Source organism: Liolophura sinensis, chromosome 11 (genome assembly GCF_032854445.1).
Source record: "Liolophura sinensis isolate JHLJ2023 chromosome 11, CUHK_Ljap_v2, whole genome shotgun sequence".
Classification (NCBI taxonomy): Eukaryota; Metazoa; Mollusca; class Polyplacophora; order Chitonida; family Chitonidae; genus Liolophura; species Liolophura sinensis.
The window spans coordinates 16,883,824-16,906,363 of NC_088305.1; the positions used below are offsets into that span (position 1 = coordinate 16,883,824).

The following is a 22,540-nucleotide window of genomic DNA, read 5'->3' on the forward strand; positions in this document are numbered from 1 at the left end:
CATTGGGGTTCTTCAAAAGATGAATTTAAAAACATTACTGGAAACAAAGCGAAACTATCAGAAGACTGTGTAGTTCTCAGGTAAGAACTTAACTGTTAAATAAACCCTAATTCACGACATTCTTACCTCATTCATGTTAAGCCGTAGTGCTAGGGAGGGAGGGGAGGGGGTGTAGTTTGCTACTATTTCAGTATTTACACGAGGTCGCATTTCGCTGGATTTCGCTTGACCATTTGCCAACTATGACACTGTCGTCGCTGCTCAGGTTTTATACTATAATATATTCGATGTTGCCAAAAGTGTTCATTTGAACAACTGACTTCAACCAGTCAACTGCTACACGTCCGTTATTGTCCTTTAATTACAAGTGCACATTAGGAACTTTTTTGGGGGGGGGGGGGGAGGGGGGTGTACACCTGTATATGTCCCTTGGACCACGTAACAGTCTTCCACTTTACCAAATTGTCCCCAGAACAACAAAAGAAATACCGACAGCCGCATTGCACGTATATAATGATAAAATCGAACAGAAATGAGAGAACCATTATGGTTCCGTGACTTAAAAGCTGTTACCATCAGCACTGTATATGTCATTGGCAACAAATAAAAGAATGACCTTTTACATTTCACAAAAACTCAGGCGGATTTTCAATAAGGGCTCACAGTCTGGACAAGCCGTCTGGAAAGTCTTTCGTTTCCCTGGCTCACAGTTGTGGTCGAGCAATTTTACGCGTCTGGCCAAATACATCACATGCTACATACAACTAATTTACATCGCGAGGACTGAAAATGAGACGAGTTTGGCCCCCGGATCACGGAACCATTTCGGAAATGTTCCGGTGCTATTTGTCGGCGGATAGCAGGCGACTCTCATATCTATATGGGCTATATTTTATACGATGACACACAATCAAAAATCCGCCCCATTCTTTAAGCAGTCTGTTACCCCGGGCGCTCCAGCTTCCTCCACTTATAAAGCTGAGAGCCATCGTGTAAGTACTGGTTTTCACTCTCCACATTCCATCCTGAAGATATTGAGTTAAAGAACAATAATAAACAACAAGTCTGCAATTCATGATTAAACTTGATTCATTACACATTGTCATTGTGTATTTCTGATTGAGTGAGTCTACATCGTAGTTCAAAATACACGCTGTCAACGAAAATGGACGTCCCGGGTTTATAATTGCAAGGTCAATTTCCAAGTCAACGTTCAACATGAACCATGAAAGAGCGAAGAAAGTATACAAAGTTTGAAATTAGGACGTAGTCATGCAAAAAGAAGCTGTCAACAGTTTGTAATGATATTGGAAAGGCGTTTGACAATTAATTAATTAATTAATCGTAAGACACACGAGGTGTTGGCTCAGTCCCATCCTCAAGCAGCTGAAAGTGAACACTAAGTGGGTACACAACGCTTCCATGGTCTTTCAGTTGCTTGAACCTCTTGGGAGATCATTTGTTTTCCGCCAACAGATACTGTATGATAGACAATGGCGGTGCCAACAGACACTGTATGATAGACAATGGTGGCGCCAACAGACACTGTATGGTAGACAATGTTGGCACCAACAGACACTGTATGATAGACAATGGTGGCGCCACCAGACACTGAATGATAGACAATGGCGGCGCCAACAGACACTGTATGATAGACAATGGCAGTTAAGTTTGAAGGTTAATATATCTGTCAAAAAGTTGGCCGTTAAACACCAACCAGTTAAACGATCAGTCAGTTTACAGAAAGCAGACAGAGGCATTAGTTAAAGCTCTGCAATGCCCAATACATCTGCACGCCATTATAAACACATTTTAGAAGCGCAGATACTGTACGTTCCTTAAAATAAATGTGCTTTCTGATCAAAACAGATTTATATAAGTGTGTTAGTATGTGTTGTTTGTAGGTTTGATAGTCATTCTTGAAGTCTATCAAAATAAATTTTAATTAATTTAAATTTAAAAGAAATTATTTTTTTTATATTTTGAAGTCAGTTTTAAGTAGTCCTCACTAAGACAACGTTTCACAGTTCACAAATCATTAACGCATTATTGTGTTTCATTAATACGGTGTCCATATTTGTTCGTCATAGGAAGGAAAGATGTTCAGTCTCTTGGCTAAGGCTGGTGGTTTTTACCCTAGATACTCTAATGTTTCCACCCGTTACTGCCTTTGTACATAACAATCAAATGATATAAATAAGTAAATAAAAAATAAATATTTTTAATCCAAAACATGTATCAAACGGTGTAAAAGGCTAGACAAGTAAAGTCTCGCCATATTTATTATGCAGACTATCTGCTGAAGATTAGTCGTCTCATTTGTCTTATTTGTCACACCATGTCCATTCCGTCGCTCCATTACCTTGCCCCTCTGTCGAGACGATGTGCTTATTAAGAAACATCCTGGACCAGGATAAACGCGACGCATTACCTTCGCGTGCTAATCAATCTCACCAGCTTGCTTCCAACAACAAAGTTCGATTAAGTCTTGAGTAGTAGCCTACGGTGGTCCGCACTGATATCCTCTGCTCCTCAGAACTGCCTGCCTGAAGACTCTCCACGGCCGCACTTAGATGACCACCCATACTTCCCTGTCCAGTCCCTACCGTTTCGATCACCACACCTCAACTGCGGACAGCTATTCAATTTTAGTCTATAATTTGTGGACCATTAATGACTGTTGTTGAAGGATAGGACACCATATTTCTTCCCATCGTTTTGTTTATAATAAGAAAGTTCGATTAAGTGTCCAGGAGAGCCCTTGGTGCGGTACAGTGTCCCCTTTACCCTCTCTCCATCACCCCTACCCCCAATCCCCTTCAGACCTGCCCGCCTGAGGATACTGCATGACCATCAGTCTCTGCTCTTCACTCCAGTGTCTTGACATTTCGCTCACTCTCCTTCGCCACAAGTTACAGGTAATCATTGGCCCGCGGATTTTAGTGATGAGCACTCATTGGCTGATGTAGACTGGGACCAACACTGTGCGCAGACTGCTGAGGCAAGTCCCCAGAGGCTGCCCAATCTTAGCTTATAATAATACAGTGGTGCTTTCCTCTCATAATGTCTCCAAAACATTTCAAGCTTATATGTTTTTTTCTTTTGGTGATTGCTCCCAAACTACATGTGCACATGCAAGTTGCTGTTCACGAAACGAAATGTTGCATTAAAAAATGTAACTCGTTCTTCAAACACCGGCTTCCTGTAAACATTCAGGACAAAGAAAGATGATCATTTCTCAACTTGATATAGAATGTGTGCACTTCGGTATTTAAGGGCAGCCTGTTTGCGTGCTCCTTTGAAACAAACGCTACTTTTTCTTATACATGTGAAACAAATTGTCATTACACTAGGGGTTACCACATTCCTGTTGTTGTCGACTGTAAGATTATTATGATCATCAGAGGAGTTTTGTTAAGAGCAATAATAAGGTAACTCCTAGTAATAATACGATTTAGCTCTTTATATTTACAATAAACAACCGTATTTATTCCGCGATCACAGGATGGGTCATATCAAAGATCTTAAACTGGAACTTGTGGATGCTTCACTTGGCGCTTAACACTCAGAGGCTAGAGCAGGAAAGCAGGACTGGTTGATCCCGTGCCTTTATAATGTGACTGGATGTGGTGTCATGTCGACTCCTCGTGATCATATAACTGAAAAATTGTTAACCAGGACGTCGAACCCTAAGTATACATATATGCATGTATTTACTCTGCTATTGCCCATGCTTCCATTGCTGTTGTCCAGTTTTTGCTTGTATGTACATGTATATTTCTTGGTTTTCCTCGTTTTTCCGGTCATATAGCGTTGTTTTTCTATGCTCTCCAACACAACTCACGGTACGTATTCAAGTTCTTTTTGAGATCAGTTGTCTCGTGTATTTTAAATGGTTTTGAATTAAACCGTAATATCGACTTAAATTACATGATTATTTTGAGTTACCTCATTTGCTGAGTAGGACACGACGTATACGGGTCTCGGTGTTTGTACACGGGGAACCACTTATTATATAACCTAAACAGTTCCTATGCTGAACATCGCTGGTAACCGGATCTGTATAGATTTCCTATAGCCTTGACGTCTTTTTCTCAAAGCGAGCACCGCATTCATTAAATGTGTTTCACGAGGTAGAAAACCAACTAGCCACCAAGTGGTTTAACAATTTTTATTATGCCAGAGAAAAAATGGCGAAAATTGTTTAAATGAACCGGGCAATTGGATACAGAACGCAATTGGGATTACTCTATGCCGTCTTCTCGGGTGGTTTTGTGGCTGTCCAAACAGTGACAGAAAGAAGTTACTCTAGCCAAGTGAATAGGAGTAGAACTTTCAAGTAGTTTTAAGCCATTGGGTAGACAGCCTACGTTCCCAATTGTCACATTCCAAATTCCTAAGATACTGCGAACGAAGCCATGGAACAGAAGGTTTTATTTGAAAATTAGCTATGTCTAGATCCACGTAAATGTTAAGACCTGTCTAAAAGTCAAGTCAATACGGAACTGCCCCTAGATATATGTGGATTGTCTCCAAACTCTTCATCAAGTGTCTTGATGAGAACTTTTTTTCGTGTGGAAGACCTCAATAAATTGCGGACAAGGTTATGGAGGGCACCGGTCGATAGCGGCTCCTTGTAATTCCCTCCGGTTCGTGGAATGGACAGTGTAAGCCACTGAGAAATAATCCAGGGAATATGACTGTACACGTATAGTTTCTCTTGCTAAACGATGGAATTTTCATGAAACGAATTATAGGGTAGAAAAGAGTAATTCACCAAATCGGTACCCGATGAAGTAACGGACTCAGAAAAATGTTTGAATGTGAAGTCAATCAGCTCATCCATCAATCAGTCAGTGGTTTATTCTAGGCACTCCGGTTTCACTAACCTGTAAAACTGACCGCCATGTTATCAGTAAAAATTTTTCGCAGATTGGCGCTAAACAACAATGAAATCATTTCAGTGCACTTCATGATGCTCAATCCATATTAAACAAAAACAAATAATACGAGTACATTTGACCACATCTATATTCCAACAGGGCTAGGCTAAAATTACTTATCTTGACTCCCATGAACAAGTTTCTTCCAGCGTTCTGCTGTGTAACATTAATCAAGGAAAACGATGTAGGAAACACTCCTCGCCATTAACGATTTCACACCAGTAATATCTTCTGTCGATAAACCAATGTCACATGGGTAGTATTTCAACACGGTGTATACCGTGGCGAAAGATTTCCGGGATGTATTTTCTATAATTTAAACACCTACGCGCATGCGCTGTAATGTTTACTCGCCAGTCCAACGTGTACTGTCTCATTTTAGATTAACTAAGCTCTTAGTATTCACGTGGTCGCTTTCCTCTAGATTCTCACCGGCCCTATAATGATCAGCTGCGACTTAATGCTGTCATTTCCTTGATTAGATATTACCACTGGTCATTGTCACACCCTGTTCTCCGAGAAGAACAATCTCCATGGATACCGCCTCTGGCTGTATCACGCCTTTATCATCGTCTACAAGGAATTCCCTCCGCTCTCGTTCCCAAACCTGAGTGATTATCAGACGACAGTGAGGTAATTGAATTGCTTTCCAAACAATCTGCAGACATTTAACCCGTTTATACCTATTGTGTCTGTTGGAGTTACTGTAAAGTTACATGTATACTCGCTGTGAATGGATCGTCACATGAACAGGTGCTACCAGTATAAAGTATCCGTCTAGTGGGCGTATAATGTAAAGTTACCTGAAAATACGCGGTATTCCTTATCACTCTGTTAGAGAGACTGTTACTTGTCGTGAATTGGTCGTCATAAAATTGGTGGTAGACCGTATGGCTGATATACTGCCAATGCAGTGTCAAATTATAATCAGTCACCCAAATATATAGTACAAGACAGGCTGTTACCGTGTGTTGGATACAGAATAAAGTTATACTTTTTTGAAGTGGTCCTCAAACTAAGAGGTGGTACATGGTAAAATATATCAGACTGTTGGACCTACTGTAAAGTTACTGGAGGTTAAAGAATTGTCTAAAGGATAAGCGGTACACTGTGTACGGTTTCTATCTGTCAAGATCCATAAAGATTACAGAGGGCGAATTGGGCGTAAGGGGTGTACGATATGGGTGTTAATATGTCAAAGCGATGTTAAATTCATGGTGTGCTGTTTCTGTGTGTTAGACACTGTAAAGTTACGTCTTGGTTGTAAATGGATCGTCATACGGATAGTTGGTATTCGGTATCTTATTCCCCCTTTCAGCAGATGCTGTATAGTTACTTAGTGTGAATTTATATGTATATGATATACTATTGTAGGGTTGTGTTAGAAGGTACATAGTTTTCATGTGTTACAGATACGGCGAGGTTACAGGGCACAATATAGATTGACCTCGATCTGTGGACAAAAAAGTTAGTCCGAGGTTTCCTTGCACCCCTGTTTACCACAAGGAGTGCATCCATGTCACGTCTGAAACTTTTGTGAATTCAGCTTCAAACACCAAGCACTCAACTCAAATGAAATCAAAGGAGTTTATTTGTCAACTTCTCTGAGAAGGTAGCGAGCATATTAGCTGAACTGTTTTTCGTGACTGGTTATTGTACGTAGCCTATGTGAAAATCACGCGTTTATAGAAACCGCCTTGGCCCGGCCTATCGGGTGAGCGTATCGCCAGATGAGACAGGGCTGTTCCATAATTAGAGCCTGATGGAAGTCCGGTTCCGGACTGAAGGTCAGGGGCTCTGATGAACTTATGATCAGCCGTGATTTATAGTCTAGGGGAGCGTGTATAGTGGATGTGTGTAGCAGTGCCGTACCCGACTGATTGGACACAAACTTATCACAAGTGCATGACATAGTTTATTCGGCGAAATTGAACGGCTTTCCACCTGCCGTTGAAAAGTGACAGAGGCATTCATGAGAAATAGCCTATTAGTGACGGCGCCATGAATTATGACGCGCACTCTTGACAGCGGGCTTTAGTGAATGTTGAGCGGCTGATCGACATGAAGTCCCGCCACCTCTGTTTGCGGATGTGTGTGTGCCTATGTGTTCTTCTTGAAAAAGTCAGTGCAGCAAATGATTATAAGCGGAAGTGTGGGCCTCACTTTAAGGCCGAATCCATCAAGACTCCTTCGATGATGCTGACTAAAGGGGGAACTCTCTGATCTCAGCCCGAATCTGTGAACGGTCAAAGAACACCGTCAGAACCGGCTAAAAGTGAACTGCTGACATGTGCAGAGAATGGGTACAGACGAAATACAAGTTAATGCTACTGACTGCATCATTCTGTTGCAAAAAAACCTTTATGAGGAAAAATAGCGCGTTGTATAAACCAGCGAGAGTAAGGAAACCTAGGAATAGGCCTATCCCTCTTACGGTGACACCTACCAATTGGCCTATCCCTTCTACGGTGAAGCAAGAACTGTGCTAACGACACATTGTAAATGTTTCACAATTTTAACGAGAGAAACTAACTGTGGAACACCTTCTCCGTGCTCCTGGGTTACCGGCACCGACACTTCAAGATCAGTGTAAAATCCGGATGCTTGAACAAAACATATGACAACGTATTTATCAGTCTAGCTACCAAGTGAACAATATCATATCAGACGCTATCCCAGTCGTACATGCTAAACCAATATAGGTCAAAATCAGAGTGGAAAGCCCATAGCTCTGGACTTCAGTCTCACGGCGTACAGAGTGTTTGCGTCTTCGGTAGAACTGACTTCATTCTTCTGACTCCAAGGCAAATGTCGACGCCGGTCACATTCTGTGACATAAGGTATGTCAACTATTACCCGCACATTGCTGTGTGTCGGTCCTAAAAATAGCATAGACCTTCACAAGAAGGGCTACTGCTACATATTATGTCCCATACAAAATGTTTCGCATCATGGGTGTTCTGAGAAAATGCTTCACTTGGGGGAATGTCTCCATGTGAACATATTTATTTTTTTTTAAAATCCTGCACGCATATGCGTAGTAATGCGTAGTGTTCCTGATTTAGTGTAAAATCAATATACCCTACAACTTTTTCATGACGTGTCACAATGACCGTTTATCAGCTGTAACCCATGTACATTGTACCGTCATAAAGACAACCAGTACATATGCGTAATAAATGCTAAAACGTGAACAGTGAACCGCGCATGAAGAATGACGAATATGAACAATAAAAGCCACAATGTGTACAGGGCACTCCACACAGCGTATAACAAATATGGTTAGTAAATGCCACAAAGTGTACTGGGTACCTCCCATGAAGAATAACGAATACATCGTTAGTGAATGCCACAACGTATACGGAGCTCCACACTTGACGAATACGGTTAGTAAATGCCGAAAGGTCTACAAGGCCCTGCACATCAAGAATAACGAATGCATGGTTAGTGAGTGCCACAGCATGTACAGGACACAGGATATCACACATGTCGAATATGGTTAGTAAATGTCACAACGTGTACAAGGCTCCAGGCATGAAGAATAACGAATATGGTTGGTGAGTGCCACAACGTGTACAAAGCACCGTCCATGAAGATTAACGAATACATGGTTAGTGAATGGCACAACGTACACAGGGCACCACACATGACGAAAATGGTTGGTGAATGCCACGACGTGTACAAAGCACCGTTCATGAAGATTAACGAATACATGGTTAGTGAATGGCACAACGTACACAGGGCACCACACATGTCGAATATGATCAGTAAATCACGCCACGTCGTGTACAACGCTCCGCACATGAAGAATATGAATAAAATGGAGTTAAACAATCATCTTCGGCAAATAAAACGTAACGTGTACATGAATAAATTCACCTTCCCTGATTTTGTAACAGTTTTGTAATCAAACAGTCGGGTTATATACAGGCTTCTTCGGGGCATTTTCCCTTGGAATAATTTAAGGAAACCAGAGAGATGTCCTTAAACACATGCCCAGTACATATATGCTGGTTACCTGATGGGTCACCTTCAATATTTATGGTATGATATTATATACCTATATTTTATAGTAGATGTTAAGCGGTTGTCTTTAAAATAATATTTTAGACAAAAATGTTACAAGAATCCCTTTGCGCTATGGCATATTTATGACAATTTACACGATGAAAATGTCGTGTAAAAAATTTCTACATTATGAGTTTTATGACGCATGGCGTATCTCTCACTTTTTTTTTTACACATGGGCTTGTCGAGCAATAGATAAAAAGGACAAGCTTTTCAACTACACTCTCTCACGCTTCACTGCTCACCTTGGCAAAATTGTGTGTGTTATATGTGAACTATTTTATGTGGGGAAGAAATCGTTTCGCCGTATATACGTAATTCGTGTTTGCTAATATGACCCTTTTAAAGAGGAGCTGGCATAGGTATGTAGACGTTACATCTTCACCCGAAGAGCATGTAAGGAGGAAGTCATATAGATATTACGTTAATGTGCTTTGTTCACTAGCTGGCTTGTCTTCAAACTGATATTAACTGCTTACACATGGAGATATGAACAAAAGCATGCATATGTGTAACTGAAGTAGGAGGCAAAGAGTAGCAATACAATCCATGGCAAAAGGTGTTCATACTATACTCCACCTTATAGTTCTAAAACATAGAATATCTTCCTTTTTTCTGTCAGTTGCGTTATCTGTTTTTAGAGCTTTTCTGGCATTTGCTACAGACTTAATCTTCGGACTGTGCTCTCGTGCACATACCGTATTTATCAGCCTTCTAGTAAATACAGGGCAACTTGCTCGACTACGTTCCCGGCTGCCGAGTCTACTGGCGATTCTCTCTGCATGAACAATACGTCTAATACACTTGCATATCACAAGGTTAAATTACAAATTGTAGTAAATTATACAATACACCACAATGAGGAAGTTTAGGGAATTCAGCTTTATCAATACTATTAAATGTGAGCTGTTATGTTTCCGGGCTGATAAGTCGTGAAGAGAAATAGAAGTCGTGCCGTATGCCTTTATCACCATCCTGTTAGAATGGACCGTTAAGTATACAAGAGGATCCATTCTAGAAATGTGGTACAGCTGGTTATTCATCCGGGCGATTTTCATGTTATATACCTTTAAGATGTATAAGACATATCCATAGGTGACAATGCGTTGTTATATGGCCATGTTACCCAGCATCAGCAATCAAGCTGTTTAGAAAATCTTTAAATACTCATCTGCAGTTGTCATATTTCTTTAATAAGTTCATCTATCTTAGCTTATGTCAGGGTATGCAATGCTGACTCACTAAACCATGTTGTTATTAAAATCCTATTTAGCAAGAAAGATTTGAAGTGCGCCACATGCGCGCCATAAGAGTGCTATTTTCTATATTATTTATTTATTTGTTTGTTTTACACCTTACTCAAGAATATTTAACTTATACGTCGGCGGCCAGCATTATGGTGGGAGGAATCTAGGTAGAGCCCGGGGGAAACCTATGACCACCCGCAGATTGCTGACAGACCTTCCCACGTAAAGTTAGGCAGCATGAGTTCATCTTGGACTCAAAGCGACCGCATTGATGAGAGGCTCCTGGGTCATTGCGCCCCGCAAACACTTCGGCGACAGAGAGGCCCTAAAACTTTATACATTATGTTATTAGATACACATTTATTGCATCAGCATGCGCATACGAAAGATATGCAAATAAGTCTACATTTTTTAAATTGGAATTTCTGGTTGTTCTGAATGTTATCCGTGTAAGGATTCGTCCAGCATGCCCGAACATCTTAAATTTGACTTCCAGTTGAGGCTAATGTTTTCGGAGTTAAGCTACACTCATGAAACACAAGAGTAATCTCAAGGTTACTTTGAAGTTAAATTTCCACATCTGACACATTTTATGTGGCTTTCAAGTTATCGCAGGCTTTTACAACCGTTCCATTTGTTGATGATATGAGAGTGGGTTCCATGGTATTTCTTATATTATCATTTCTTTTATCAGGGAAATGTGTCTTTGCTTGAAAAGAAAGGTTTTCAATCTTCGGCCTTAAAGAGAGTCAATTATCAGCTTTCACGTGTCTAGAGTGCTGTTGTCTCCCTGCTTCAGCTTATACGTTATCCGTGGCTATCTTTGTGTTTTTTTCTAAATCCCTTGTGACTTTAAGAACAGAGTCGATGTGAACAAAGACGCCCACAGTTATCCGGGTGTGGACTCAGACGAATACAGACATGTCGTCCCCGGCACAACCGAGTAGCTGTACTACATTTGTTCGCCGGTAAATTTGATTATTCAATAAATGATGGCAGGCCAGGTCTTTGACGAGATCCGTTTCACTCATCGCGTCTGAGTTAATTGTCGAGGTAGTAATGGAATTATGGTAGTTCTGAGCTAAACATGGCAGCTCCAGCTACTTCTTCTGAGAAGTTTCGTCATCCTTACCGAATGGCATCAGTAGATATTAAGAATCGTAACATGACAATATAGGAATACCAGTGATCATTAAGCTCCCAGTCATGAAGGCAAGACAATCATTCTCTCAGTCGCTGAATATGGCCTCTCTCAGTCGCTTAATATGGGCACTCTAGTCACTGGCTGCTAACAGAAAAAAGTCATCACGTTTGATTATAACAAAAAGCCAGACGAAAGCCAATGCCAAGGCTCCTTGTTATTGTCTCCTTCGATGAGCGAAGCTTGTAACTAAACGCCCACACTTCATTTGGCGGTCTATCTTAGCAAGAATTGGAAAATTGTCATCAAAACATAATCTTGTTTGAAATGAAAAGTTGGTTATAAAATGACCACAGTATAGCGAGTAAAGCCTAGGGCGGCGACGACAATGTGATAGTTGGAAAATGGTCACACTTAACCGGTGGAAAACGGCTTCGTTACGTCAGGTTGGATTTTATTCGAACTGTTTATGTACCTGTTTGAATGACTCGATTGCGGATTTGCCTTTTGACACAGAATCGTTTAATACCGTTTGATTGTGGGTTGGCTTTTGATTGTGGACTGGCTTTAGATGGCGAATTGCCTATTCGTAGTGTACTGGCTTTTGATTAGCCATTGCACGTGCGTTTCACCCAAGGCCAAACGTATGTCTAAAATGAAAAGTGTGCCTTTTTTCTTTCTTCGATGAATTTTTTTCAAAGTTACAGAAATCGACATCCTAAGAAAAAAGTTAACATTTTAATTGCTTGAAAACGGCGCTGCTGGTTAACACGCATGCGTTGTTTGTCTCGATTTTAACGGGACTTTGTGCGCCTGGATTGAACACGCCCTGGGTTTTAAGGAACAACGTACTGAGCTGAATGAGCGAACAGACGCGCTGGCTTCATCCTGATATATAGATCTCCATTAGTGAGCTAACGCGATTTTCAGAGAGCGCTCTCTAAGACACAATCGACCAGATCAGTGCGGTGTACTCCATCAGCATTAAGCGTTCAGCTAGGAGAAATGCGAACTTGTTAATTTTGCCACATCCTGCTGGCAATTTGCATCGCCTGGTTTTGAGAGAAAAATAATAATATTAATTAATAGAAATACTATCAGTTTGCTTTTTAATCTCTTGTGTTATATCATGATTCAGCACGAGCAATTTCCAGATGTGATCCGCTACGGGCATTTCATAATTGGCCAGTTAGATGAAATGCTGTTCAAATGATCAAAGATTGATTAGATAATGTTGTAAAATGATAGGACCTGCAAAATTTTTCTCATCAATTTTATTTTTTCCCAGACATGCGAATGAAATTCGTGTGGTGATCTTTTTACCTTTTTACAACTGTCGATTTGTCATGTTAATAACTCCAGCGCACGGTGGCTGGCTGCCATCATCTCTTTTGAAACTAGGTAGACAAGTTACCCTGAAGATTCAAAACATGAATACGTACTGAAATTGAAATAACCAACCAGTGAGAGCAAAGAAATAATAAATTTTACGGTCGTTTAGTGTCTAACAAATAAGGATCAACTTCAAGATACAGGTCATTAACGGCATTTTTTCTAGAGCGTCGTAACATAACGTTAGCTCAGGATCTCTCATTGGCCCAAGTTTCCTCATGTAAGAGCAACCATTTGCACGATGTGTAGGAGATATACATCTTGATGTGATGCGCTGTGGAGGGTATCAGTTATGTAATCCATTATATTGAATGTTTTCTATTATTATCACAACATATGTTACCGTTATGTATAGTTGCAACCATTTTGGCCAGCGAATCCGTATCGGATTCTTCACCAGCATTTGTTAAGAGGTAAAGCGTTAGTAATATCGGTGTAACGTTTTAATCAGATCAGATATATACACATAACTGTCTTAATAAAATGCTTCATGTTTCAACAACCATATGCACAGACAATCATTCTCCTTAATTAAAATAAATTTCATTATCTTCCTAATGTTAGATTTTTGAAAAGAGGCGACTTGCTGTAATAGCTTTGACCTGGATTGAAAACGCTATATTAATACATTTGATTTGATCGCGTTAGCTCTCTTGACATCAATACAAACGCCCACTTAGCTCAAACGCTGATTACAGCCTCCTGTGCAGCTGTCCTCGATAATATATTTCAGGAATATAAGCGTAATTTAAATCATAAATTTTACTGGGTCTTTGCACGAGACGGCTCTCTTTTTGCAAATGAACACAGGTTGTGAATGGTTGCATGTGGATAGATTGTATATAGACGTATATACAGGTTATACAGATGACTACATGTGACATGTCACTAGGGTAGACACTAGGTTATGTGTGGCTACAGAGCACATTTGATTACTCATTTATGGTGATTATAGGCTATGGGTGATAACAGGTTATGGGTGATTATATAGATGCGAGAGATTAAAGAGTACTAATGGGTAAAGAACTAGGGTGATTAAACATTATGTACGTGTGGCTACAATTTACGGCTAATTACACAGCGTATTGGTGGTTACCGGTTATGGACAATTACAGGTTACGGGTCACTACAGTTTATGGATGGTAACGCATTATGGGTGATTACAAGTGGCTACTGACGACGTAGTTAATCTTAATGTGCATAATTTGGATAATTTCTTTCGAATAACACAAATTACATATCGCTGTCATTACATGTGCACATTTGTACCCAGTTGTTTTAGTGTTTATATGATCATTCACTGAGACTGTACTGTATACAGTCCTACCTTTGTGTCCTACCTTACTGTCCTACCTTACTGTGCTGTATACTGTCCTACCTTACTGTCCTACCTTACTGTCCTACCTTACTGTGCTGTATACTGTCCTACCTTACTGTGCTGTATACTGTCCTACCTTACTGTGCTGTACACTGTCCTACCTTACTGTGCTGTATACTGTCCTACCTTACTGTGCTGTATACTGTCCTACCTTACTGTACTGTCCTACCTTTGTGTCCTACCTTACTGTCCTACCTTACTGTACTGTATACTGTCCTACCTTACTGTCCTACCTTACTGTAGTGTATACTGTCCTACCTTACTGTGCTGTATACTGCCCTACCTTACTGTGCTGTATACTGTCCTACCTTACTGTCCTACCTTACTGTACTGTGTACTGTCCTACCTTACTGTGCTGTACACCGTCCTACATTACTGTCCTACCTTACTGTACTGTATACTGTCCCACCTTACCCTGCGGTATACTGTCCTACCTTACTGTGCTGTATACTGTCCTACCTTACTGTGCTGTATACTGTCCTGCCTTACTGTACTGTGTACTGTCCTACCTTACTGTTCTACCTTACTGTGCTGTATACTGTCCTACCTTACTGTAGTGTATACTGCCCTACCTTACTGTGCTGTATGCCGCCCTACCTTACTGTGCTGTATTGTCTGTTGTTTAAGCTTTTTACAGTGTAACTAAATGCACATGTATATGACCTTTACATCCATTTATATATACAATAAGCCGGTCGTGCCATTGTGTTGATTTCCCTCCCTGACATTGTCACCTTTTCTAGTTTTCTTTACTGACCGCATGAATAGTGCAGTACGGACTTTACTGGGCAAATTTGCAGCAGCATATCATACACCATATCGCTTGTCAGGTAGCAAGTAGCCCGCGTCCGACTTCCACATATCGTTGTAAATATAATATAAGGCAGCGAGTGACACCAGAACAGCGACGACAGTGTAATAGTTAGCACATGGTAACAAGTAACCAGTGAAATACAGCCACTTGTCATTTAACCTCTTGTCCATGCAAATGTTTAAATAGTAGCAACAGTTACGGACCCTGGCACCATTGCTGAAGTAGAATTAGTTTTGATAAGTAATGACGTTACTTACAGTTTTCAAGATTGATTAAGTCCTTCCACCCTATGGTGCACGTACCAGTGAGATTAATTCGGTCTTTCCACCCTATGGTGCACGTACCAGTGAGATTAATTCGGTTCTTACACCTTATGGTGCACGTACCAGTGAGATTAATTTGGTTCTTACACCCTATGGTGCATGTACCAGTGATATTGTTTAGGTTCTTTTCCCCCTATGACACATGTACAGTGAGATTAATATCAATAAAATGTTTAATAATGATTTATTTCACTATCACGTCAATTCGATGTATTGCTATGAAGTTTAACTGGAAAGATAGTGTCCCAATGATATCGGCAAAAGGGGTTATTTCGCCTCTTTAACGCTGAATGCTATACTTTGTACTGTTACGAATCACATCCCTGTTCACCCTTACAAGCTAAAGTAATGGTAAATCTACCGCGTCGCCAAGTCGACATTTCTACACGAGTGTAGTAATGTAGTCAAGAACAGGAAACATAACAGATATTCAGTCACCAGATGCAACGCATGCGCACTTACATGAGGAAAACATGAGGAATACAATGGACAGCTGAGAATAAGTCTGGAAATTTCTTGCCAGAGGACAAGTTGAGGTAAGAGTGTGACTTTTGGTGTTGCACTGTCGTCGCTGCTCTGGTTTTGTTCTACATGCTGCCAGTTTTTCACCTAACTGTGTAACTGTAGGCATATATTTGATCCCTTATACGTCTTAGATCACAATATTTCTTTCATTTCTATGTGCGAATTACGTTGATTACATGTCATCAAAAAGAGGTACAATAAGTCAAGCGTCGTATTTCTTCTGTTCAATGCCTACTGGGTATACCACTATTATTATTATTATTATTATTGTTGTTGTTGTTCTTGTTGTTGTTGTCGTCGTCGTCATCATCATCATCATTATTATTATTATGTATGTTGCTTTTTTATAATGATTCTTTCTCACAACAACCCCTATATCATATACAGTATGTATACCATATACGCTATATATGAGATATATCAACGTTTCTAGAGGCTGACACCAGACTTACATCCTTCATCTTATGTCAATCAGGAAAGAAAAAGCATTTTCCTCACTCCACTTCCTTCCTTTGAGCATACCCATTGATGTTCAGTGACAGAAAAAGAACGATCTCAATCTGTCTTGATCGGAAATAATTGGTTTCAATCACTGGAATTATCGGGGTGTTTTAGGCGATGTTGCGATTTGATAAATGGTGGCTCTGTGTTTGGAATACCTTAGATGTGGCGCACGTCATCGCTCTGCATAGCTCTGTGCTGTACACCGTGTGCATTCAAACAAGTCAGATGTCAAAATCGAGCAGATTTTCTCTCGTGTATAAAAAGCTCCATAGATTCTGCATGCTGTATGTTGGTGAATGGAGAAGCGGATGAAGGTATGATGGAACAGCACGGACACAATCTAGAACGTCTGCTTCCCTTTGATGGTATCCTCTGGAAATGTTTTGCTTCTTACAGATGCTACATGTCTGACCCGACTGAACGACACTGTCATATATTTAAGAAGATTTTCGAGGCCTAAATATTCCTCATTTTCATCAGAGGTAACGTCAAACCAGAAGCAAGTTAAAGCTTGTGTAGCCTTTATGAATGACGCTTAAATGAGTATGTGTTTTCCAATGAATTGTACCAGTGTCCTTGTTAGAGGTTTACCTTTGAAATTACAAAAGACAACTAAATTTTTAAAACATTTTATCAGCCCAATCCTATATTTTGAAGGACGTAAATTTAAAGTAATGGTAATGAAGTCTTGGGCGCTAGAAATCGGTCAGGATTATTACTGTATTACTGTAGCATGCTGTAAATACACAGATGTCAGAAACGTTATTCCCTCCCACAAGATATTATTTTCATTTCATTGGAGAAATGTGTTTGTTAGGGTTTTTTAAAAATTTTTTACAGGACTATTTATTGTCTTGGCAAGGATACGTGTGCTAGCTCTGAAAAAAATAACCCCTTAACACATCTGGTTTGTCAAAGTTGTAAATAGCCGTCATTTTATCTCCCCCCCCCCAATCCGTTGAAGTACTAAGGCCCATTCTGTTGTAACATGTGGTCATCTCCTTTGTTAAAAGCGGAGGACAAGCCATTTTAAGGTAGTTTTAACGTATACGCAGAGTTTTAGCCAAACCTTGTTGCTGAACTAAGATTGCGTGAACAGCTTTCAATATTATCGAAAAGATGCGGTGTGAGCTCGTAAATATATTGTTCGCTTCAATGAGGTCATAAAATGATTCAGAAAAGTATATGTCTCAAAATTGTAAAATCGAAATCCCCACAAATGAGTATCCCTAGTAATCAAACAAATAAAACCTATAATAAAATATATGTTCCTTCGTTTTCATTTTGACGTTGTCACGGTTATATCGCCCATAGCCGTATTAAATGGAAACGATACAAGTTCAAGGTCAAGTTGCTTGAATGAAAAGCCTATACATTTTCCACAATTCATTACGTTAGCGAACAAATGCTCATTTTTGTCACCTAATGGCACATTTACATCAGAAATCAATATTTATAAGTATACTTCTACTGGTACTTTTTATGAAATATTAACCTTTAATAAACGTGACATCAAAGAAATGAAAATGTTTGTTTGGAATACGTCGACTTCGTATCCGGTCAGAAGAAATAATGTTGTTAGCATCCGGACGCTTACCACACTTACAGAAAATCTAACTGAGCAACAACTCCGGAAGCTGTAGTTAAACGACTTAACCTTGGCGCCAGCATGAACGGTAGCGTCGCTCTCGTAGTATGTAGAGAGTTTGCTTGAATTGACTGCTAGGGTTGGCCAATTTCTAATAAAGGGCTTAAACGGTCACCAATTTCCGTCCACTCGATCAAACGACCTTCGGACAAAACGAACAAAATTGATTTTTGACGGTTTAACGATTCGTTGCTGCCACGGTAACTTGGTTAGCTGTTCTTTATTCAAAACAGCTGGCAATGTATTCCACATCGGCTCTTTGGGTAGGTCCAGGAAGTCAACAATGAAGACTTTCAATGCATGATGTATGCATACACTCTTAAGAAAGAGGGTTCTATAAGGAACTAAAAAGTGTTCTTTGGCTTATTTCGCCTGCAGAACCCTTTTTTGGTGCTATAAAGAGCCCTTTTGAAAAGGTTCAATATAGAACCCTTTAGATATGGTTCGTGACCACTAAATCGGCGGTAAAGCAAAACATGTGTTTGGAAACAGAATCGACTGGGCATTTCAGAAACCTTTCTTGCGCTGGAGATGAAAAGGGTTCAATACAGAATCCACAGGGGTGGCCAAAAACCCCTTTTGAACCCTTCTTTTCGTTAAGAGGGTATGGACTCTTAGCTGAGATCAAGTAATCCATAAATGACATTAAAATGCTTATTGTTACTTGGAGTCGACTGTACAAAAGTGTATCTCAAAACAGTATGATTAAAATCTTACGACGTCCGATCTATCAAATAGCGTCATATCTAAGGATTGTGATATTCAGCGCTTGTGGTACTAGACATGTATGATAGTACTAGACATGTATGATAGTACAAGGGCTTGTCTTCTTGAGAAGGGTTGTAGAGGAATATTCCTGGCCAGTTTGTTCCGCAAAGCATGTTAACCACTAGCCAATGTCCAGTGGAAGAGTATGACCGCTTGTCACACTGTGGCTGCTGCTCTGTTTTTTAATTAATGCTGTAATGCTAAACTAGATTCTGTAGATGGATGAATATTCCGCAGCCAAAGATTCATTTGCGTTATTTTCATGTCCTTGTTTATTAACTGTTATGACAAAGCACCGAATGAGTAATTCTGCACTAGTGACGTCTAATAAATTGTAATGAAGATGAATGTGATTTTTACCTAATTTTTTCTTTTCTACCTAGAACATGGTGCTATAGGACTTGTCCGCTGCAACATGGGGCCAACCAAATCAAATAAATCCAATGTTAGTTTATCATGATGCCTTTGGTTGCTATTAACAACATGAGAAACATCCACCAGTAGGCCTAAATCCACGTGTCCTGACCTGAACAGAAGGTGCTCAGAGCAAATCTAAGCGTCGTATATAATCAATCGTCAATCATATAATTAATGATCATTAACGCAAGATTAGCGCCCAAAACCACCTTCTGCGCAAACCACCAAGACGAACACAATATATAAAATTTTTAAAATGGGACGTGTGCACCGAGAAGCGGTCAACAGTCCTCGTTTATGCTGGAAAGACGCATGATATGTGCTATTGGTGAGTGAATCCACTGAGCATGCACAGTTACTCTGGCACTAAGCGAATAACACTCTCTTGCCGTGCAGATTATTTTCGACATGAAAGTTTAATTTTTTAATTCATACTGAACACCCAGAAATGTCATTAAAATAATCTTTCAGAAGATTTTTTACTGCCCCAGTTGCTGAATGCGATACAGTAGCATCCTCCAGGCGTCTGTTAGGATACCAGGATGGAAATCTGTTATCTAACCTCCATCACTTTTTTCATTATTTTTTTTTGTATTTGAGGCCACTGAAAGAGGATCGCGTTACTTCGTAAATCACGCGTTCATTGATGACTGGTGGCCTATAGCATCACAAACGCCAGCAATCGGGGAGTCTTTAAAAATTGATGATTTAATCAAAAGAGACCCATGCAGCCTAAGGCAACATTGGTTGATTACTAAAAATACGACGTGATCATTTTTGATCTCCGCTAGGTTAAAGAAGTTAAATATTTAAAATGTGTGTTCTTCCTCCTTAGACAGATGCTTGGAATGTTGAATATCGCAGCATAGAAGTACAAACGTGATATGCCAGGTTGCCCCCAACCCCACCCCCCTTCCCATACCACGAAGTTGGAAAACTGCTCGTACAAGCTCAACGATTCTCATGTCTACAAGAGCCAATACGACGCCGTGTATGGATCGACAGATAACGGTTCTGGAGCCCGCTTCCGTTAACCTCTGATCAGCCCTTTTCTGTAATAGAGCAAACTAACGACTTTATAACTTGCCTGTTTCCTTTGAGAGAGACAGAGTTATCACCATTAAACGATAAAGCCTGAAGTCATCAAAGAATCGATTAGTCCTCTTCAATGTCATTTGACCGGAACAAATCAAGCTAATTAATCCGATAAAGCGTGCCACATTCTTAATTAACGTATTTAATCAATGAACTAGACGCCGATTCGTTTTACTTGGTTGCATATGGCCAAACTGTTTACGCATAAAACAAGCATGTATATATCTGTGACTGGTACCCATGGAGTTGATTTCAAGAACTACCTTTTTCTCAATTGAGTGGGCAGTAAAGCCTGGAATGTAACAATAGCGATTGCAAGGAAGACCTTAATTATACATCTATGCATTTATTTCCATGCTACGTTTTAAACAGTTGGATTAAAACCTAAACTTAGTGAAGCTCACAAGAGGTCGAGTTCACCGGTATAATACGGGTGATCATATGCCAACAGCCATCATTGTGTCGTCACTGCTCTGGTTTTTTAATGCTGTAGTCTTTTACATTTAAACCATAGTCAAGAATACTACTGTAATGCAATGGTAAATAATTTTCTCGGTGGAGAAAACCAGGCAATGTCTGGCAGAAACCACCTTCCTTCGTGAAAGAACCAGCTTGCAAAGCACGACGTCGTGGGTCAAGGTTTTTTGGTAGCGAGTCATTGTGTGATAAATGTGACAAGAACATGTAGACTAGTGTCGTCCAGTAAATTGCAATAACATCACTGCATATTTTTTATCTAATTCTGCTTCAGCCCAGGCGCTAGGTGTTAGCACTTTTCTACATTTGAAGAATATACATGAATCCTTAGAACAAAGCCCTGAGGTAAATTCACAAGCAGCCGAATTTCACCGGTATATATACGTGTAACCATTTGCCAACTATCACATTGTCGTCAATGCGCTGGTTTTACTCTCTCTGCTGTCACTTTAAATGTCTGATCCAGCAACGCCCTGTTACACTTCTGTAAGCAGTCTCACACACATGTGGTATTTTATTCTCACAATGGTTTCATATTGTTTTACCCTCTTAGTTATTATGACATTTCTACGTCAGGAGCAGATTTCACAACGCCGGTTTAAGCGTATGTCAAAATTTGAAGTGTGATTTAAACGCTGGATATTTTAGGACAATACAATTTAAAACAGGATGCTCATAAAATATTTATTTTAAGATAAATATTTTAAAATGTGAACTTGTGGGGTGGTTGTGGTGTTATACTGATGCTTGTAGTGCTGACTTAATAAAAAAAATGCTTTCTGGAATTGGACAAAGCGTCTTTTGGAGGCAGACCTCTGATCGTGTCCTGCAGACACAGTCCTTTGAGTACCAAGACGTCCGGTCCAAGCATGTCTGCTGTAGTGTATGGACAACGGGCTGAAAACATGAGAACAATTCCCGCGTGAGTTGTGGCAATTATCTGCAGTAAGTAGACCTGGCCTGGGAAATTGCTGGGTTTGCGGCAAATAGACACAGTGATGAGCCTGGAGATAATTCATATAAATTCACCACAGAGCCAAAGGTGTAGCCGTATAAATAATTCCCGACGTTAACTCTGACTCTCCTCAGATTTCGCTAACCCACAAATAATACAGTAAGGCAGCTAATTGTCTTCTGTGGGTCCCGCGTGATATGCTCGATACAGGGTCTGTGTGCAGCACGCTGCCGATTATAACATCTCACCTCACTCGTGCGGCAACAGACGGTCGACATCGGCTGCAGCCGTCACAGCACAGGACTATACTAGGCAGAACCATAATAATTTCGCCGAAGCAAAGAGGAACAGTAGACAAATATTGGGAACATTAGTAGGTGAGTCCGAAAACAATTAATTAGAGTCACTGCCAAAAAGTACCATGCTTGTACTATATTTTGCACTGTTATACGTGTAACACTATAGTGTACAAATAGAATGCAACAATATACAGAACATTCAAGTGGGTAGTGTACAACTTGTTTGATGCTGATCCAGTTAATAAAACAGCTGTTTGTAACTAAGGACTTCATAAATCGTATTACACCACTGTTCCAAATGTGAAGCAGCGCATTTGCAAGATTGGCAATAGTTTCGAGTAAATTTGGCTGAAAAATACCGAATGGGGTTTGATGTCTCAAAGCTGTAGTGTTTTATGTTGTATCTCTGCTTAAACAAGGCTTCTGCCGATGGACTAAGCAAACTAGGCTTCCCCCGATGAACTAACCAAACAAGGCTTCTGCCGATGGACTAAACAAACTAGGCTTCTGCGCATGGACTAAGGAAACAAGGCCTCTGCTGATGAA

General features: G+C 40.1%; 1 protein-coding gene across 2 annotated transcripts in view; it reads left to right on the plus strand.

The window, feature by feature from the left end:
- Window positions 1-7,203: 7,203 nt before the first annotated feature.
- The window catches only part of LOC135477673 (calcitonin gene-related peptide type 1 receptor-like), a 67,282-nt gene continuing 51,945 nt past the window's right edge, over window positions 7,204-22,540 (plus strand). For both annotated transcript variants that reach the window (XM_064757856.1, XM_064757857.1), the window contains exon 1: window positions 7,204-7,783. The gene's annotated coding sequence lies outside the window, so the exon portion shown is untranslated. The remainder of the gene's footprint in view (window positions 7,784-22,540) is intronic.